Source organism: Sceloporus undulatus, chromosome 6 (assembly GCF_019175285.1).
Source record: "Sceloporus undulatus isolate JIND9_A2432 ecotype Alabama chromosome 6, SceUnd_v1.1, whole genome shotgun sequence".
NCBI lineage: Eukaryota > Metazoa > Chordata > Lepidosauria > Squamata > Phrynosomatidae > Sceloporus > Sceloporus undulatus.
In genome coordinates this window covers 159,108,232-159,128,711 of record NC_056527.1, presented here as the reverse complement: position 1 = coordinate 159,128,711, position 20,480 = coordinate 159,108,232, and positions in this window count along the sequence as shown.

Genomic DNA, 20,480 nt, shown 5'->3' with positions numbered 1-20,480 from the left:
GAAAGATTACTAGCATGCTTGGGGGACTTGCAAGGTTTGCAGAAGTGAGATATTATTTTGACACATCTCTTCCCTGAAAGAAAAGCTCACTGACTGTTGCATACACTTAATGTTCATCTGGAGAGTGTCAAAAACTGAAAACCAGGAGGTTATGGAAAGAGCGAACTGATGACCTTAAGCACCCAAAGGCTTAAGGATGTATAGCTTGCTGGCTGGGATCTTGAGTAGGAACATCTCTCAGAGCCCTTCCAGGCAAGAGAGAAAAAAGTCTCTGGAAGTCCCAAGTTTTATTCCTGTACAAACTGATTTTATTTTCCAGAGTCACTTTCTTTATCTAGGGTCTCCAAGAGAAATTTTGCAAGACAGATGAGGATGGCTTTCAGGCCCTGGGTAGGGCTGGGGGAACTCCTCTTAAAATTGAAGAAATGGTAAATTTGATATTGTATTGGTTACATTATCAATGAGAGCTATGATCAACAACCAAAAATTTAGAAATCTAAGGGAATACACCCCATTTCACCCCAGATCAGTGTGAAATTATCTGTTCAGTTCATACAAAAAACTGACAGTAAAAAGTAAAAAGTCAAGAAAAGTGCACCATTTGCCAGTGGTGCACTTGTGATGCCGCCACGGCTTTAGAAGAAGCTGCTTTTGAAGGGTTCTTTTTCCGCCGGCGGGAAGCCGCATGGTTTGGTAGCTGTGGCTTCCCTCCAGTGGAAAAACAGGCGCCGGGAGGCCACCCTTTTTGGGTGGTCTGTGCCACACCAAAGAGAATCCAGGGGCTGTATAACAATCAAAGCACTCTGACATGATGGCAATCCAGCCTCTGTTTAAAAACCTCCAAAGAAAGAGACACCACCACATTCAAAGGGAGCATGTTTCACTGCCTAAAAGCTCTTACTGTCAAGATGTTCTTCCTAATATTGAGGTGGAATCTCTTTTCCTATAGTTTGAATCTATTGTTCCGGGTCCTGGAGCAGCAGAAAACAAACTTGCGCCCTTCTCAGTATGACATCCCTTCAAATATTTAAACTGGGCTATCATTTCACCTCTTAACCTTCTCTTCTCCAGACTAAACATATCCCGCTCCCTAAGTCACTCCTCATAGGGCATAGTTTCCAGACCTTTCACAATTTTAGTTGTCCTCCTTTGGACATGCTCCAGTTTCTCAACCTCTTTTTTGAATTGTGATACCCAGAACTGGATGCAGTATCCCAGGTGAGGGCCTGACCAAAGCAGAATAGAATGACTTTTTAGCTACTGCAGTACACAGTGTACTGCACACTGTCAACAGTGTACTGCAGCAGCTAAAAAACAAACAAACAATGCATCTCTAAGCTGCATCAATAGAAGTATAGTGTCTAGATCAAGGGAAGTAGTAGTGCCACTCCATTCTGCTTTGGTCAGGCCTCACCTTGGATACTGCTTCCAGTTTTGGGTACCACGATTCAACTTGTGGTCAGCTTGCACTCTTAGACCAATTTCACATGTACTGTTGTCAAGTCAGGTGCCTACCATCCTATATCTGTGCATTTCATTTGTTCTGCCTTAGTGTAGTACATTACACTTTGTTCTCCTCGAGGCTGAGGGAGTGTGACTTGCCCAAGGTCACACAGTGGGTTTCTATGGCTGACCAGGCCAAGATGGTTAAAATTGTTAATTGTTAATGTTAATTTTTTAATTTTTAACAAGAAAGAACAGACAAGACAGGAGAGACTGTAGCAATTTACTTTTATCTAAATCTATTGGGAAGGGCAAGATTCTGCCTGCCTCTCCTCCTCCTTCCAAGCTTAACTGAGTGTAAACTGCTTTTGTATTTTGAGCTCTGTTTGCAGCAATTAAAGTAAGCTGAGGACAAAAGTAGAAGGAGGAGAGAGAAACTGGGACATTTTAAAAACAGCTGAAAAAGTGGGCCAATAATCAATTGATCAGTACTGCAACAACAATATCTCATTACCATGGCTCCCAGGTAAACTGCATGCCTGCTGCAACTCAGTTTGTCAGCATTGGTGTTAAGGGATGAAGGGGAGATTTAAAGTCATTGTTCTGCCTTCTTTAAACTGGGCACCTGCAGCAGAAGGTATCTTTAAATGTGTGAATAAAATAGGGCACCTGATTCATCTTCAACCAGTGCTGCATGGCATATTGATTTTGAATCTTTCAAAAGTTTGTTGCGCTGGGAGATGGAGTATTTATTTCCACTCTGTGCTCCCAAGCTATGAAACTCAGTGGGTGGTTGAGTCGCTGTCAGCCTGACCTATTTCACAGGTTTGTTGTGAGGACAGAGTGGGAAGAAGGTGCTGTTAGGAGGTCACTACAGGAAAGATAGGATATGATATACATTCCAATATACAGTCCCAAGTTCCATTGGACTAACAAGCCCTTTCAATGATTGTGCAGTTCTTTGTATCTTCCCATAGTTTATACATATAATATGTAGTCCTCAAAAGTAAGGGGAGAAAAGATCTGAAACAAAGACATTATTAAAAGTTATCTTCTTCAAAAATGAAGTAGAAATTGCTTTTGCTTCCATTTTTTTTAAAAATAGTAGCTTCAAGGAATAAGAAATGCATCGAGTGATTAATTAAATTTCTCTTTCTGTCATGCAGTAGGTTTCCCTGGGATTTAAAAAAAAGAAGAGGCAACTCACAAAAGATGTGCAAAAGTTAGAATAAATCTTTTATAAATATAATTCTGGGAACAGTCAGCATTTGCATTTTGTTGCTTGAAAGCTTTTTTTAAAAAATGCTGTCCCATCATTACTTTGATTTAATTCCTAGTTCTCTCCATCCTACCCCCTCAAAATACTGGATGCCTGACAATACGCGGTGGTAATTAAACAGTCATGATTTCCTTTCATTTGGGCTGCAAGTTACACCAGTAATTATGCTTTTATTCGCAGAAGAGATATATATATATATATATATATATATATATATGTTGCTAACTGACCTTGGGCTCAGCATGGAATACAAAATGAGAAAACGAATACTGTTAAAAGTTTGAGCTGACACTTTTAAGATTCCTAAGGAGTTTTGCTGTTGGGCTGGTTTTTTTTTTTTTTTTTTTGGGACAGAGGTGTTTTTTCTTTAATTTTAATTTGGGAGCTATCAACTGAGATATATCCAACATAAAGATAGAAGACCTCGCCTGAGATTATTGTTTTGACAGAAGTCACTGGAGTTCCACAATTAATTCTTGTCTGTAGATCAATGGGTTTCATAAACTGCAAATGCCTCTGATGAGATGAAACAAATACAATCGTTAGCACAGTTCTGATTATCTGGAACAATAGGCTCTAAAACTAGGTCAGCTTATAGCAGCTTTGAAATATCTCCCCCCCTTTGCTACCATTGCGTTTCACACTTGATTAATTTTGGTGGTGTACTTGACATGTTTGGTAATTGATCGTGTGCCAATTAGAACTTATCTCTGTATGGGAGCATCCAGATCCCAGAAAGAGATATTTAACAAGGGAAATGGTAAGAACAAACAAAATATTAATGGATGGATCTAAAACAGATCCCTCACAAATACTCCCTTTCTAATTGGAGGAAGGCCTATTCTTCTCTCCAGTGTCTTCTCCCACAATGAAATCCAAAACAGAATGTAGTTCTGTGACTCAAACGCAGTCACTATTTATCCCCCATATGATTTTTAACATCTTTGCCTGATGAAGAAGCTAGTGAAGCTTTGAAAGCTTGCATAATGTATTTTATGCCCAACAAAATATTGCTGCTTATGCATTTTGCATTTTGTTGTATTTTGCTGCCTGGTCAACAGAGCTACTCCTGAATATAATTCTTTCACAACAGTTCTCTTTCACTTTTAGCAGGCCAAGTAAGTTGTAAAGATGAATTGCTCCTTGCCTTTTTTCTATCTTTTCTTTTCTATTTTAAAAAGATAGTTCTTCTTCTTGCATGTAACTGAACATTAGATTGTTCATGGAAACCAACGGGAATGAGGTAACTGTGCAACAGTAAAAAGAGTGCAAGAGAGGGATGTGTAATTATTCCATCTTTTAAAGTAAAGGTGGGATTCATGTGGCCCCTCCAGATGTTATTGAACTGCAAGACCCAGTGTTCCCAGGCTGGGCTGGTTAGGGATGATGGGAGTTGCAGTCAAATAATATCTGGGAGGGTTGCATGATTCCCATTTTAAAAGGTTCTACAACATCACATCTGCATTCTTCTTTTCCTGTTAAAATAAGGGAGTGAAGGTATGGCTTTGGTGTCTTTATGTCAAATTGATAACACCAACGTGGGAGAAGATGATACAACTCTGTCCTACATTCTTCTATTTACTATCAACCAAGAGGAATGTGGGCTTAACGGTCATTGAACCTCCTCCACCACACTTTACTATTCCACATTCAGGTTTCCACATGCCAGATGGATGGACTCTATTAAGAAAGTCACAGGTATCGGTTTGTAGGAATTAAGCAGAGCAGTGGGTCTTGGAGATGTCTCATCCATAGAGTCACCATGAGTCAAAACTGACTTGAGAGCAGTTAACAACAAAGTTAAAACAAAATAGTAAAGAGGACTGGTAGCATCTAATAGAAGGGCTGTAGAGAAGAGATAGAGGGGCAATACAGACCGGCCCCTGTATGCACGGTGAAGGCTGAGCATCCGCATGCTTGAAGCCCTCACCGCACCACCAGGGTGCCATCTTGGCATGCGCCCATCCACACAGTGCGCGCCTATGACGTCCCTTTCAGGGAGCAAGAAGAAGCTGCTTTTCATTGCAGGGAGCGGATCGCTGCTGCGGTGTGTGGCTGCCTTAGCAACAATCCAGGGCTAAAAGGGGCGGCTACATGCCACCTGTCTGTAGAGCCCCAATGTCTCAATATGTTGGGAAAGATTTTTATGCTTTAAAATAGCCCAATGCATTTTGGCCTAGAAATACTGAATGACCTTCTACAGGGGCTGTTAAAAGATAAAAGAAAGAAAAAGGAACAATACATAAAGAACAATCATCATAATAGGAGACAAAGGCTTTCATGGCTGGCATGCATGGCCAGCATCTGAAGATGCCAGCCACAGATGCTGGCAAAATGTCAGGAAGAAACTCTTCTAGAACATGGCCACATAGCCTGAAAAACACACAAAAACTAGCATAATAGGAGACAAGTTGTAATTTGCAACACCACCTTTTTCAAAAACTTGAGATGCTGTCTTTTCTCTACATTCCTCCCCCATAGTTAAAACTATCACCACCATGGAACTTTCTTGCAAGTTAAGCTGTTCACCTTGGTATAGCTGGAAGAGAAATCTAGAGTCCCTACTCCATCTTTTCCCATCACAACCCCACATTTTATTGTCTTTTTGAGAATATTTCTCCTACGCTTGTACTCTTTTTCTATCCAAAGCTCAGTTAACCAACCCCCATTAATCATTAGACAGCAGGAATTTTTCACTTTCAAAAAGCAAATCTCACTCAGAAATTAGTCATCAATAATTTAAGCTCTAATGCTTAGCTCCCGGTTGTTCTTCTGTCAAACACAACGAAAGCTAAGAAATGCCTCCTCTGGGAATACTGTGTGAAATATAAAAAACTGACTCAAGCAGTTTTCGTTTCCATCAGTGCCCATTACTGTGTGTGGACTGGATTGTGGTTTTCAGCTACGGAGTCCCATACTTTTAAGGGAGACATGGCGTGGAATAAAAACAATAAAGGAATTGAAGTTATAGACATGGATTCAGTTCAGGGCTGAACTACATGTTGCATTAAAAACTGGCCTTGGAATTGGGTAGTCTCTGTATAAGAAAATCACTGATGGGGAGCTGATGCAGAGTGAGACCATGATCACACATGAGATGTGGTTTTGTAAACTATGGTTGGCATCCTGTTAGTGAAGTTGTTGTTGTTCTCTGCCATTCAATTGACTTTGACTTATGGTGACCCTATGAATGACAGACCTCCAACTGTCCCAGTCATGAACTGCCCTGCTCAGGTCTTACAAACTCAGGACTGTGGCTTCTTTGATCGAATCAAATCACCTGTGGTGCAGTCCCCCTCTTTTCCTATTGCTTTCCATTTTACCAAGCCTTATTATCTATTCCGGTGAGTCATGTCATCTCATGATAAGTCCAAACTACAATAACTTTGGTTTAGTCATTTTGGCTTCTAGTGAGAGTTCAGGCTTGTCCAAGACCCATTCATTCGTCTTTTTAGCAACTCATGGCATCTGTAGATCTCTCTTCCCACATAACATTTCAAACTTATGCAGAGGAAATCCACTTTAAGTCTGTGTAAATCTTTCTCTCTCTATTTTGGTAACTGCAGAAATCACAATTCTCTCCTTACCTTGCACAACGACCAAATTCCTCCCCCAAACCCACCTTCTAGTTACATTATTAAAGATTATTTTATCCCATTTTAAATTGTCTGTTTTCAAATTGAAAAGCTATTTAATATATTTTTAATCTTTGAAAGTTTTGTTTTAAATTTAACAATAAACTGATTTAAGCATTTTAAGTTGATTCTATTGTAGGCCACCCTGAGATCTTCAAAATAAAGGGCAATACCTTAATAAATGAATAAATAGTTGCTTCATCCCATCATTAATGCACAATGGATGCCTTGGCACTGGGTTGGTTTTTTTTTTAAATAGAACTAATCACAAAAGGAATAGATTGGAAAAACAACCCCAAAAAGTAGCACTGGTGTGTGTGTGTGTGCCATCTCTGGGGGCGGATGGGACACACACACCCTTCTGCCATTTGTCCCTCCCCTCAGAAAGAATCGATTCTGATCTGGCGTTCCCACTGATAGGGATCACACCAGAATCGATTTTCCCCAAAAGAATCGCTAAAAACCTGCTCTCGAAATAACCTGGGCTTTTTGTGTTTGCTAAGCTTTATTCCCACTGGAATTGATCCAATGAGGATCAGAATCGATTTCCAGTGGGAACTAGGGGCATATAGATCAAATCAAGATTCGGAGCTTATCATAGCGAGAATGAGCCCTTAGAGATTCCTAGAGAGTACATATTAAACACAACAACAAAGAATCAAATCCACAGAAGTCAAAGCTGCAAAACTGTATGGTGAGGCAGGTTTATCTGTTATCTGTTATCCCTTTTCTTTCTGTTTTGCAAGCTCAATAGGAGATTCTGCAGGCAGCATTGCCTTTTGTAGGCAGGCATGTATGGTTATGGAGCTTTTTAAATATATATTGTTCACTGTAGACATGCTGCTCCAGCCCAACATCAATGTCTGTGTCTCTCTACCTCCTTTACCATATTCCTAACTCCCATGCTGCTAAAAAAAATCCATCTAGAGAGAGGACTAGGAGGAAAAGGGATGAGTGGGTAGGCATTAAAAGCATTTATTACAAAAGAGCTTCACTTTCAGAAGCTTTGTTAACTGAGGTTTTGCCTGCACTGTAGAAATAATGCAGTTTGACACCACTTTAACTGCCATGGCTGAATGCTGTGGAATTCTGGGATTTGTAGTTTTCTGAGATATTTAGCGTTCTCTTGCAGAGCACTGTGGTGCCACAACAAACTACAAATCTCAGGATTCCATAACAACAGTTAAAGCAGTGCAGATTAGACTTGAATTCAGATTAACTATTGGAGAAAACTCTTGTGTCAATGTGCGTAATGCCTCTTCCCACTGGTCTCCTAGATAGTTGTGACTTCTGGCACACAGAAACACTCAGCAGCCTCAACAGTGTCTAATGAAATATATTTTAAATTCCCAATGTCAATATTTCAGCTTTGAAAATGAATTTTATTCCTCTATACATTTTGCTTTGCAGTACCCTCCTGATATATTCCATTTATGATATGTACTTTCAAATCTAAGACAAGGAATGTGGTGGGAAAAGATCAGAGAGAGTGGGTGAGGAAGAAGGAGACACCCATTTGCAATATTTTCAGTAATAGCCTGAGTACCATACACTGGGAGGAAGATGAAAACACATCAGCCTTTGAAATCTAAGCTGGGATCTTTGAGTAGCCCAGTTGCTGCCGTTCCAAGTTCATCTTTGCCTAATAAAGAAGGATGGGAGGTGGGAAGGAGAGGAACAGCTGATGACATGTCTGCTGAAGATTTTGTTCTGTTCACTCAGCCAAAGAAAAATGAACATATGAATAAAGAGAACTTGTCTAGTTCAAATGAAGACTCTATTAATGAAGCCTTTTATTCTCAAGAAAAAAACCCAACAACACTAGGCAATGTTAGATGCCTGCTGGATTCAGCTCTATTTGCTGGTCACTTTTATTTCTTCGTGTGCATGTGAGCTGCTAATTGTACACAAAGGCGGGTGATTTTGCTTGTAACTGATAACAAGACTTCTTTTCACTTGATCCATCTGTACTGGATTTTCATTTCACTGTGCTCTTTTCTTTACAGCATCATGCTTATTTAATCTGGCTACAGGTATTTCTTTAGATCTCCTCCACATCTGCCATCCCCATAAATTTAAGTACAGTCGTACCTTCTTATACACAGATTTCTTATACATGGATTCAAGCATCCATGGTTTGAAAATGTTCAAAAAAAGTATAAATTTCAAATATCAAACCTTGATTTTTCATTTTTTTATAAGGGGCACCATTTTGCTATGTCATTATATTTAATGGGACATGAGCATCCACGGATTTTGTTATACAAGGGGGTTCTTGGAACCAAACTCCAACATATAACAAGGGTCCTCTGTACAATATCCAGGGTCTGTATGGGGAGAGGCAGGGGGTATCATGATATAAAACACTCAGATGTCTCTATCCCTCTAAACTTTCCTCCGAATGCTGATTGACTACAACAACCAGGAGGAACTGTATCCAGCATTGTCCATAGGCCAGAAATATTGGAAGCTGCAGTGCAACACATGGCATGGCATGGCATGGTGGAGCTCCTTCTCACATCGCAAACAGGACATCCTAAGCGCCCTCCAGTAGTGTGATGATGTCAAGAGTGCACTGGTCCATTTGGACATGGTGCGCATGTGGCAGCATTGTCACGTGCTGCATATGGAGGGCACCATGCCAAGATGGCGCCCTCCATACATAGTAGGGCTGGGGAGCGTGCGGTTGCTGTGCACTCCCCAGCCCTACTTTTGGCCCCAGCACGGCTCTTCCGCGCCATCTGTATGGGCCAAATTGCCACTGTTTCTCAACTCTCCATTAAAACATTGAACCAAGGTTTGTACAGAGAATCATAAAATCATAGAATTTCAGTTGCAAGTTTTTAAAAAATATTTTATTAATTTGAATTGCATTTTATGTGCATAGAGTTGGGAGAGACCACAAGAATAATCCAATCCAATCCAACCATGCAGGAATGCAGAACTAAAGCATTCCTTGAAGGTATTCATCCAACCTCTGTTTTTAAGACCTCCAAAGAAGGAGAATCTGCCATACTCTGAAGAAATCATTTTCACTGCCAAACAGCTCTTATGCTGCATCCACACTGCAGAAACAATCTGGTACAAACAAAATCTGGTACAAACTACAATTTCCAGAATTCCACTGAGCCATGACATTTAAAGTGGTGTCAAACTAGATTTTATTTTCTGCAGTGCAATGTCACTTTACAGTGAAATAAGTTCTTCTGAATGTATAGGTGGAATCTCTTTTCTTGTAATTTGGAGCCATTGTTTCATGTTCTTGTTTATAGATTTGGGGAGGAAAGGTTAGCCGTTTGGAACTATAAGGCTTTTCAACATTTTCCTTTGAATTACCTCTATTCCTATACCTGCAACAGCACACATAAATGTAATAACTGAAGCTTTCTCTGTCACTTACTCTGTGATAATAACAACTTCATTTTCCCCCCAAGTCAGGATGCGGTTAAAGCTACAGGAAGAAAAGCAGCAAAAATCCAGCAAACTATATCTATAGATAAAGACAGCTTTAATCAAGAACTTTGTAGTGAAAGTTAGAACTTTTCCAAAAAGGGACTGTGAAAGATTTGATTAGAAGTGGAAAAAATGCTTAGCTTTTATGACTGCTCATATTATCCACTTCTGTTCTTCTCTCTTGACCTTCTAAATCCCAGGGCGCCACAATATGATTAAATTAGGTCAGTTTACAAAGTTTAGCTCTGTCTCTGTGTGTGTGTGTTAGAAAGAGCTGCAGACTCACCTTGCTTTAATATTTCATTGAACTATTTGCCTGAATGCGTTGTCCAGAAAGTTACTTACACAGACACGCAATCCATGAAAAGTAGATACATGCAAGCCTCTTTGAATGAAGAGGAACTAGGTCATAGTTCTCAGTTGAGGTGGAAGACTAGTTATTTGTGGGTTCTGCCTCTTCAGGTTGCACATCAGAATATTATGTTCTACACAAAAACAAATTTGTACAGGAAGAAAAGTGTAATGGGAAGAAAATAGCTAAGGCCCTGTACAGACCGGCACTTTGGGCTGGCTGGGGGATGGATTGGGGCATAGCATCTCCATGACACGTGCCCTGGTTCCACCCCCAGGGTGCCATGATGCAGCGCACCACTCCACACAGCGCATAGCATCATGATACTCCTCCGGTGCTGCATCCATATGACACAGTACCAAAGGAGCACCGTATAGCCACGGTGGTGCAGCTACTGCTTTTAGTAGCTCCTTTTTGCTCCCTGGAAAGGCCAGATCAGGGCTGTGGCATACAGATCAGAATTCCCAAAGAAGCCCATTGCTTCTTTACCCTCCAGCTGTCCTGATTTGGCAGGGACAGTCCTGATTAATCCCCTGTTGTCCCGCTTTTTCAGATGCTTTTAAAATGGCCCAGTTTATCTCTCTTCCTCCCACTTTTCCTTTTCATCCTCAGCTGACTTCCACTGCTACAAACTGAATTCAGAGTGCAAAAAGTAGTTGGCACTCAATAGTGTGAGAGAGGAGAAGCAGCAGTGGAAGACTCAGGCAGAAGTAAACTGTTATTGCCTTTTCTAGCTTGTGTCTTCATCATTAATAACTTTTTCCCAGTCTTGACCACACTCTGATGTTGCTTGGCCCCTTGTGTCCCAGTTTTCATCTGTGAAATGTTGGAGGGATAAGTTTCATATGAGTGTCAGTATGGAGTATTAGTTTGATTATGGCTTTGCATGGATTTTCATATCCAACTCTTCAGTCATCCCTCTTTATGCAAAGTCGGTGATCTGAGTCCAAGCATTCCTGTGCCAGACAACTTGTTTGATTATAGTTTTAGTGTTCATTCTGTCATAATGGACTTTTGAGTTTAACATTCCATTAAGATGAATGGAGGATGTTCATACCCAAGGGCTACAGATTCAACCAAGGCAGCAGCCTGTTTTTGTTTTTATAACATAATGAAAGTTTATATTTTGGGTGAGCCAAGAGACCTGTGGATTTCATGTTTCTGCTCTCTCACCCCTGAATGGAAAGCCTTTTTGCTTCCAGAGAACACAGCAAAATTTGCACAAAGGATCCCGGTTCAGCAGTGTGGTGAATTAGAAGAGCCACCAGCAAGCACTTTTGAACAGCAAGAGATCAACATCAAGCTTTTACCACCTGGATAGCACTTGAACATTAAAGAAAACAAAAATAATGACTACAGAAGACATACATAAATCCAACCTAGACAATGTGGAAATCAAAATAGTTAAAGATTTCTCATACCTTGGATCAAATATTGAGCAGAATGGAGACTGCAGTCAAGAAAGAAGATGAAGACTAGGAACGGGAAGGGAAGCCATGAAAGAGCTTGAAATGATCTTAAAAAGCAAAGATATACAACTGAGAAGCAAAGTTAGAATTCTTGAAGTCCTGGTATTCCCTATTACTATGTGAAAGTTGGACAATGAAAAAATAGATAAAAAGAAAATCACCTCATTTGAGATGTGGTGCTAGAGAAGAGTGCTGAGAATACAGTGGACAGCCAAAAAGACAAACAAATGGGTCCTTGAACAGATCAAGCCTGAAATACCGCTAGAAGCCAAGATGATCAAATTAGGCTGATGTACTTTGGCCAAATCATGAGAAGGCATGGCGCATTAGAAAAGACCACAATGCTGGGGAAGGTTTAGGGTAATAGAAAGAGAAAAGCCGTATGCCAAATGGCTACAGTCATTTAGGAAGGCCACAGGCATCAGTCTGCAAAACTTAAGCAGAACAGTAAAAGATGAAGTCATGTAGATGTTTCATCCACAGTCCTATCCCACCTCCCCAAGGTAATTTATCCGCCCATGACTTGTAAAGAGGAAGAATAAGAGGGATATGTCATTCTGATTACATAACCTGATCTAATGCTTGCAATATTAAATCTTGGGCTTTCCCCCTTTTATCTCCATCTCCATCCTTGCTCTTTTAAGAAAACAGAAAAAGCAAACAGTTGCATCCCATTTCTCCACCTCCATTCTGCTTCACTTCATTATTTTTCACTGGCACCTTCCCTTGAGATCTGACAAATCCTAATTAATGGTATATCTTCTGCTCCTCTTGTTTACTTATATTGGGGCACCCATGTCACTAGCCTTGTTTTCTTACATACTGCATGGCTCTCTTCAGCAATTCATATAACTGGCCTCTTGGTTAACATGTTGCAGCTGCTACCAGGCTCATTGCTAAATTGGTATGCTTTACCTTTGTGTTGCATTATATAAAGGGACTAAATACCCTGAAGGCACCGGATCCTGTTTGGTCTTGGAAGGTGTTGTAGTACATACTTCAGAGGAAGGCAATGGCAAACTAAACTAAGAAAAATCTGTGAACACCATAAATTGTAAGGAGATTTAAAGGCATGTGCATGTTAGAGCTGGTATGAGAGAAAGTGTGGGATAGTGGTATGAATGTTGGACTATGAAGATTTAGGGTTCAAATCCTGGCACAGCTATGTAAACCACTGGGTGACCTTGGGCAAGTCACACTTTCTCTGCCTCAGAGAATGGCAATACCAAACCCCCCTCTGAAGAAACTCGCCAAGAAAACCCTATGATAGATTCACCTTAGGGTCACCATAAATAAAAAGTGACTTGGAGGCACACAGCAGCAACAACAACAAAAATGACTAGGAGGCACACAGCAGCAACAACAACAAAAGAATTGGGGAATTGGAACAACTGGTGAAAATGGAGCAGAGGACACAATATAGCAAATGAGGCAGAGAAAAAGTAAAGAGGTACTATGGGAATATTTGGTGAATCTAAATGAATTTCAGTCTCCAGGAGCAGATGAACTATAGTGCCTACGTGGGCTCGCCATACACGGACCTAAGGTCACACATATGGCAAGCCCTAATATGGTGAATGGGGTTTGATCTTACGTGGAATTTGCCTTATGCATTGTGAATTCCTGCATGGCAGAGGGTTGGACTGGATGGCCTTTGTGGTCTCTTCCAACTCTGATTCTATGATTCTTAAAGTATGTGCATGCACACACACACACACACACACACACACTCTGTTATGTAAGCTGTTGGGCAACATTGCCAAAAATATATATTGTATGTTTAAGTGCCTTCAAGTCACCTGTTGACTGAAATATAGCCTACAGCTCCTGGTATAATAGGTTTCATTTTCTGTACTGCTAGCTCTTCTATTCTATAAAGGTTGTTTTCCTAAGCCTGATCAAACTACAGCTGTTTCAGGAAATGCTGATACAATTTCTACCCATTTGTCCCTGACAAAGGATTCTTTTCAGAATTGAGTTGGCTTGGTTTTTCGTTGGGAGTACTGGTAAACACAATTAGCCTCATTAACCCTGGTTTCTGTTTCACAACAGAAAATTAGCCTACAATCACTGAGTGATGGGAAATGCTCCTGTAATTAGTCCTCAGCAGTCTGCAATGAGAAATCCATTTAGTGGTTGCATTTTGCAAGATATTAGCAAGCATATGACTTCAATCAAGGGCTAAATCGGGTGAAAGGGACACTCAACAACCCAAATAAAGGACTTGGACTGTGGTGGCCTACTGATATACATCACTTTGGAGAAATACTTGACCCCTATCACCATTGTCCTGTTGCCCTGATATCTTCTTCTGTGTAACTAGCTTGCCCCATTGCACTTCTGCTTGCTGATGCCACTAACACTACCTGGTCTTGCATATTCTTCATAATCACTTTCTCCTAGTCACTTTTCTCCTGCCCTGTCCCTTTCCACAATCCTCCTTCTCCATCCTGTTCTGACTTCCCCCATCTCTTCCTTTCCCTCATCTTCCCTCTTGTTCTCCTCCATCACTTGTTATGTCTGCCTGGTGATTTCTTCCTTTTTCTTCTACCTTATGGGTGATCCTCCTATTTTCTTCCCAGCATCGTCATGCACCACTGACTCTGGCACAGCTGCTGCTCACTTGTCAGCTTCCAAACTCAAGTGGCAGTGGCATGTGCTGCCCATGACATACTTCTTTGCCAGATGGGTGAGCTTGGGGTTGCAGGGACAGCAGTGGCAGGCACCCTGCAACCCCTATCAGTCTGTCAAAGAGGCATTATAGGCATACTGCTCACCACCCCCAATCATTTCATCTGTGGAGAGCCATCTTTCTGCATCCTCTAGTCTGCTTATCCAATGTGAAGTGAATCATATTGGTTCCATCCTAGTGACTAAACTGCAAATGAGGACTCTTAAGAAAAGAAATTCATTGGGTCCAATTTCTCTGTTTATTACAAAGTACTAAAGTAACTGAAGAGTAACTAAAGGGGCAGGGGAGATACTAATTTTATCAGTTGCCTGAAGGACCTAGAATAGAGACAGAGCAATGTTAGTGAAATGAATATTGCATGCTCATTTTAGAGCAGAAAAAACTTGCAAGACTCCATGGAAGATTGAAGAGTCGAAACACTGCCGTGCCCATCCATGCGAAAGGCACCCCATGTGCAAAATGATAGTTCTAGGAATGTCAACCAATCAAGCAATCTAATTGGCAGAACTATTTAAGTGCCTCAACATAGAATGGTTGATTTTTAACCTTTCGCTTACCACCTCCAATTTCTTTGAAGCAGTGGATATGATGAAAAGGCTGCCTTCTTGCCCCATTTGGACATGATAGGATGCCACTGCAGGTTTTCAAGTTTCTAAAGCCCTAAAAGATGAGAGTGTGGAATAGTGATTACAATGCTGGACAACAAGTGGGCACTCCAGTTCAGGTTCATATCTGCACTCAACCATGGTGATCGGTGGATAACCTTGGGCAGTCATGAATCAGAACGGAGAGTGTAGTAATGAAATAAAAAAAATTAAGACTTGAAAGGGCAGCGATATCATTGAATATCAAAGTCAGTTATGCTCTAGGTGTGGACAACAATATAGCAGATGCCCTATCTAACCTTTCAGGGATCATGACTGCATTCACTGGTAAAGAAGTCTCAAGCCAGACCCATAAGACCTGTGGACTTTTGCAGAGACATAATCCTGTAAAGAGCATTAATTTCATATCAGAATCTACTTATTCTGCAGCTGCCTTCACTTTCCTAGCCTTTTTAACAGTGAAGGGGCCCTAATACTCCATCAGTTTCCATTCTCATGGTGTTGCAATACCCGTCACGTTCTCAGGGAAAGGATTTGGCTCTCAGAACTTTACGTTGCTCTACTTTAAAAAAAATAACAGAAAGTAAAGTTTTCTGGACCACTGTAGGTCCTTTCAATTTTAATCATTGTATGAAGTTTAGCTACAGAGAGGAAAATCTAATAAACTGATAATAAAATGTAATTTTCCAAGTTCTGACCCTGAGTTCTCAGTGAATTAAAAAGAACTGTTTTATTCTTTCTTTGAAACTAAGGACAGAAAATTGGGAGTCATGGCAGGTGTCCTGTTGAATTTCTATAGGTCTGTCAGAAAGGACATAGGAGGTGGGACTTATGGCACACATGGTCATCAGGCTGTAGATGGGATGTCCAATAACTAGATCCTTTCGCTATGCAATGGTGAATTCTACCAAAGCTGCATCCAATAAGGTTGTGGCTAATTTTAACCCATTCTAAGTCTAGATGATATCCAGCATGTTCAGCACAAGAACTGGAGTATATCAATGCTGGATCTCTGGCGCTCTCCATTTCCACATTCGGTGTTCCATTGAGGTGGCCAGCACATCCACTGCTGTCACCAGTCAGATTGAGGTGCCCAGTCATGCCTCCAAGGATGGACACCTCATTCTGAGCTCAGAAGTGAGCAATACATGGTGGTGGCAGCTGCAGAAATTGAGCACCAGGTAATGGGAGACTGCCTCTGGAGTATCCTGGTCAGTGCAGGCAAGGCCCTAGGCACCCATCACTATGAAGGATGCAAACTCACATGCCCACTTCCCTGCAGGTATGATTTTGTGATGAGGAGGGAAGACAAAAAGGACAGAATCACCCTCCTTTGGGTCTTGGAAGGGCTTGTTAAAATGGGCGTCTGGCTGCTTGCATCCCAGAAGTGGAGGAAAGCATTGAGTCATTCAGCAGCAAAGGATGGCTTCCAGGGATGATGGGATGGCATGATGGGATGTCATGCACACTCCATCTCCATTTGAGACCATTCTGGGCCATATAGACTAACTATAGTCTCTCCCATCATTGTGGAGAAGTGTTAAGCTTGTTTTCCAGGAAAACCAAGGGCATAACTGGTAGGTGACACGATGCCCTTTTCTCTGTTTCTAAGGTTCTTTTCCCTCTTTAAACTAGATTAGAACTGGACAGACGTTCAGATGCAGGGTGCTTTCAAACAGTGTCCTCTATAAAGTAGGACACATGGATAACTTATTCAATTATGAAATGCCCTCCCCAGATAGGCTGATTGGCACAAACCATTTTGTTCAAACATCATGTAAAGGCGTTTTATTTAGCAACGTACCTGATACCAAAAGGGTATTAGACAAATTGATGGAGAACAAGACTGTGAGACTGATGACGAGACATTATCTACAGTATCAAGGACAGTATTTCTCAACATTAGTTGCTAGGGAATATTAGTGGGAAGGTCTGGCTTGTGAGCTTCCAGTAGACACCTACCTGATTGGCCATTTTGGCAACAAAATAAAACTAGAAATACCTTTGAAGATAATCCAGCATGATTCTTTTCATTCTTAACAACGAAGTCCAAGTGTGTTCAGTTTCCCCATTTCTACCTCCTTCCCCCTTTTTGCTTATTTGCACTTTTATTCTTAATCCATAACATCTTAAATGGAACCAAGGCATTGTTTTGAATGGCTTATGCCTAACAGTAGCAACCAACACAGGAGAATGCAGAAAAGGGATATTTTTAGCATTAATTTTGTCTGTGTTGCTGTGGCTGGGTAATTATGTGCACAGAAAGGTCACCTTGTCTGCTAGTAGCAAACATGGATAGCCGGCTGAGAGGGACTTTGTAGTAAACAAAATTGCAATCAGAGAGGTAAACATCTCCATTTTGACTTCCTTGTCATCTGTTTCCCCCTAGATGCTAAAATATATTGATTCCTTTATTATACTGATGTATTTTGTACTGAATGAACACCAGATAGCACCACTGGGAGCTATATGGGAATCAGAGTGTTGTTTTTTAAAGTACTGCCCTGTTGAGTCTCTCCCCCACCCCAACAGGAGGAGATCTAATTACTTTCTAGCCAGAAGCATTGTGTTGCTTGGGAAATGCACAACACTGATTCTATTACTGAAAATATTCCACTGTATTTTCTTGTAATAGACAACAAATGCACAGGGCTGAAACAGATTAAGCATATTCCTTGTCAAAAGTGTTATGGATAAGGATCTTAAGTGAAGAGAAAGGACTCGCGTATAAATGAAGTCTCCAGAGTTTGGAAGTAACTTTGTACAAATAAGCTTGTTCTATGAACAAGTTGCTTGTCATAATTTCCCCACTCTCCAATGAAGTTATAAGTAAGCTGTCTTATAATGGTGACTTAACAAGGGATAATTGCACTCCTGTTGTAGTGTAACTTGTAGTTGATCTTATACTTATGTTGTTGTGGTCTCACTAAATGGTAGAACAGGACTATCACACACGGTTCAAATACTGTTGTGCAGGGGCATAGCTATGAAGTATCTACAAATACAATATAGGCATCCAAAGAAAAGAGAGCTAAAGCTCAGGGACTATACAGACTGGAAAAAAATGCCAGTATCAGGGTGGAATGGGGGCATGGCAACCGCGCACCCTGCCTCCACCTCCAAGCTGCCATCATGCCGCCCATCCCACCAGACACATTGCACCAAAGAAACAGGGAAAAGCCACTGCCATGGTGGCAAGGGCAGCTTTTTGCTGATTCCAAAAGGAGTGGCTTTCTGACATTTCTTTTGGAGCAGGCATATCACTGGATATGCAGTCTCCATTCTGATCAATGCTTTCTCCAACCTACAGGAAATCATTAAATATTTTGATTTTCTCATTATATAGGTTCAATTTATGTAGATCCTCCCTGTTCATTATTTTTGTTTTCTTACTGTTCATCAGTAAGCCTACCTTTGAGCTTTCTTCTTTGACCTTCCTTAGTAATTGCTACCAGTCCATGATGTTTTCTGTTAGTAGTATGGTGTAAACCACATATCTTAGATTGTTCATGTTCCTTCCTCCTATCTTCACATCTCCTTCTTGAGTCCAAATCTGCTCTTCGTATGATATTTTCTGTGTAGAGGTCAAACAGGTAGAGTGATAGAATGCAGCCTTTTCTTATCCTTTTGCCAATTTGGAACCATTCTGTTTTTCCACTTTATCTTCTAACAATAGCCTCTTGTCTTAAGTACGAACTGTTAGATGTAGTAGCATTCCTAGGTGTTTAAGAGCATTCCATAGCCTTTCATGATGGAGTCAAAGGCTTAACTATACTTTATAAAGCACATACTGATTTTTTTCCCTGGAATTCCTTGGTTTGCTTCATTAACCATCATACGTTTGCAGTGTAGTCTCTAGTGACGCTTCCTTTTTTGAACCCCTCTTGCACCTCTCGAATTTTGCTCTTCATATATGATTAGATTCTATGCTTCAGAATTTTGAGCATAATTTTCCTTGTGTGGGAGATTAATGCTATGGTTCCACAGTTGCTGCAGTCCTTTGTGTCTCCTTTTTTGTGAAATGGGGCATATATTGACCATTTCCAGTCTACTGGCTATTGTTTTGTATTCCATATTTGTTGGCATACTTTAGTTATCACTAGATTTGATTCCCTCTGCGTGGATTGTAGCAATTCTGTTGGAATGTCATCTCTTCCTGGTGATTTATTCTTCCCAATATCTCCTGTTGCATCTTCTACCTCACTCTCTAGGGTTTGGGGTATTTGTATCCCACTCTGTATAATGAGATCTCTAGGCAAAATAAGTAGTTAAAACAACTTCAGACAATGGTTGGAATCCTGTTGACAACTTGTGTCTTTGTAAGTTGACTTAACATTTCTATTCAGTAAAGGGCTGCTGTCATATTATTATTATTATTATTATTTAGAAGAGCCAGCAAAGTGACCAATGTACATGCAGATTGAAGCACAATGGGATCAATGTGTATCGGTCCTGGTATGGATCCGTACTGCTGTGCATTAGGAAACCAACCAGGGGTGGCAGAGGCTAAGCTGGCAGAGAAGTGCCATAGAGCAGCTCATCCTGTTATGACAGTCAATTTGGCACTGAGCCCAGCCAGCCGTTTTTACTTTTTACTTTAGTTATTAGAAGACTATTAAGATTGGATCTCTTGTTGTGGTCATCTATATCTGTTTTGGACTATATCTGTATCCACACTGCACAATTAAAGCAGTTTGATGCCCCTGTAACTGCCATGACTTCAGCCTATGGAGTCCTGATACTGGTAGTTTTAAGAGGTATTTATAATTCTAAAGTAAATTCCCGTGAAACACAGCATCTAGAACTCTTTGGCAGAGAATTCTAACCTCCTTCCCTGATGACAAATCTCAGGATTTCATAGGATGGAAGTGTGGCACTTATAGTAGTATCAAACTATTATAATTCTGTAGTGTGAATACAAAAAATCTGAATGAAATTGTCATAGGTAGGATCACAATAGCATAATTACAAAAGAGACACTATTTGTAACATGCTGCATTAACCAACAATGCTTCACTGATCCCCAGATTCTTGGATTTAATTTGAATTTTTGATGGTACAAAACTCCTGTCAGTAACACCTGAAAGAGTGCAAAACTGAAATAACAACAACTACAGTGGTACCTCGGGATACGAAATGCGCGGGTTACGAAATTTCCGGGATACGAAAAAAATCCATTAAAAAAACTGTTCCGGGTTACGAAGGTTATTTCGGGTTACGAAAAATTTTTTGGTGCTTTTCGGCGCTTTTTCGCACGAAATCGCGGCTTTTCCCCATTAGCGCCTATGGCATTTCGGCTTGCGAATGCTTTTCGGGTTACGAAAGCGGCGGCGGAACGAATTAATTTCGTAACCCGAGGGAGCACTGTACAGCTATTACTAATACTGCTACAATGAATCATAAGCCTAATCATAGGATACAACTGCTACAATGATGATGATCAATATTAACAGTAGTAGGACATTGAATTGAAAGAACACCTTCTGCTACTAAGAAACAATGTAAGAAAACAGGAACATACAGTGCTTTGAAAGGCTGATGTGACCTGCTCT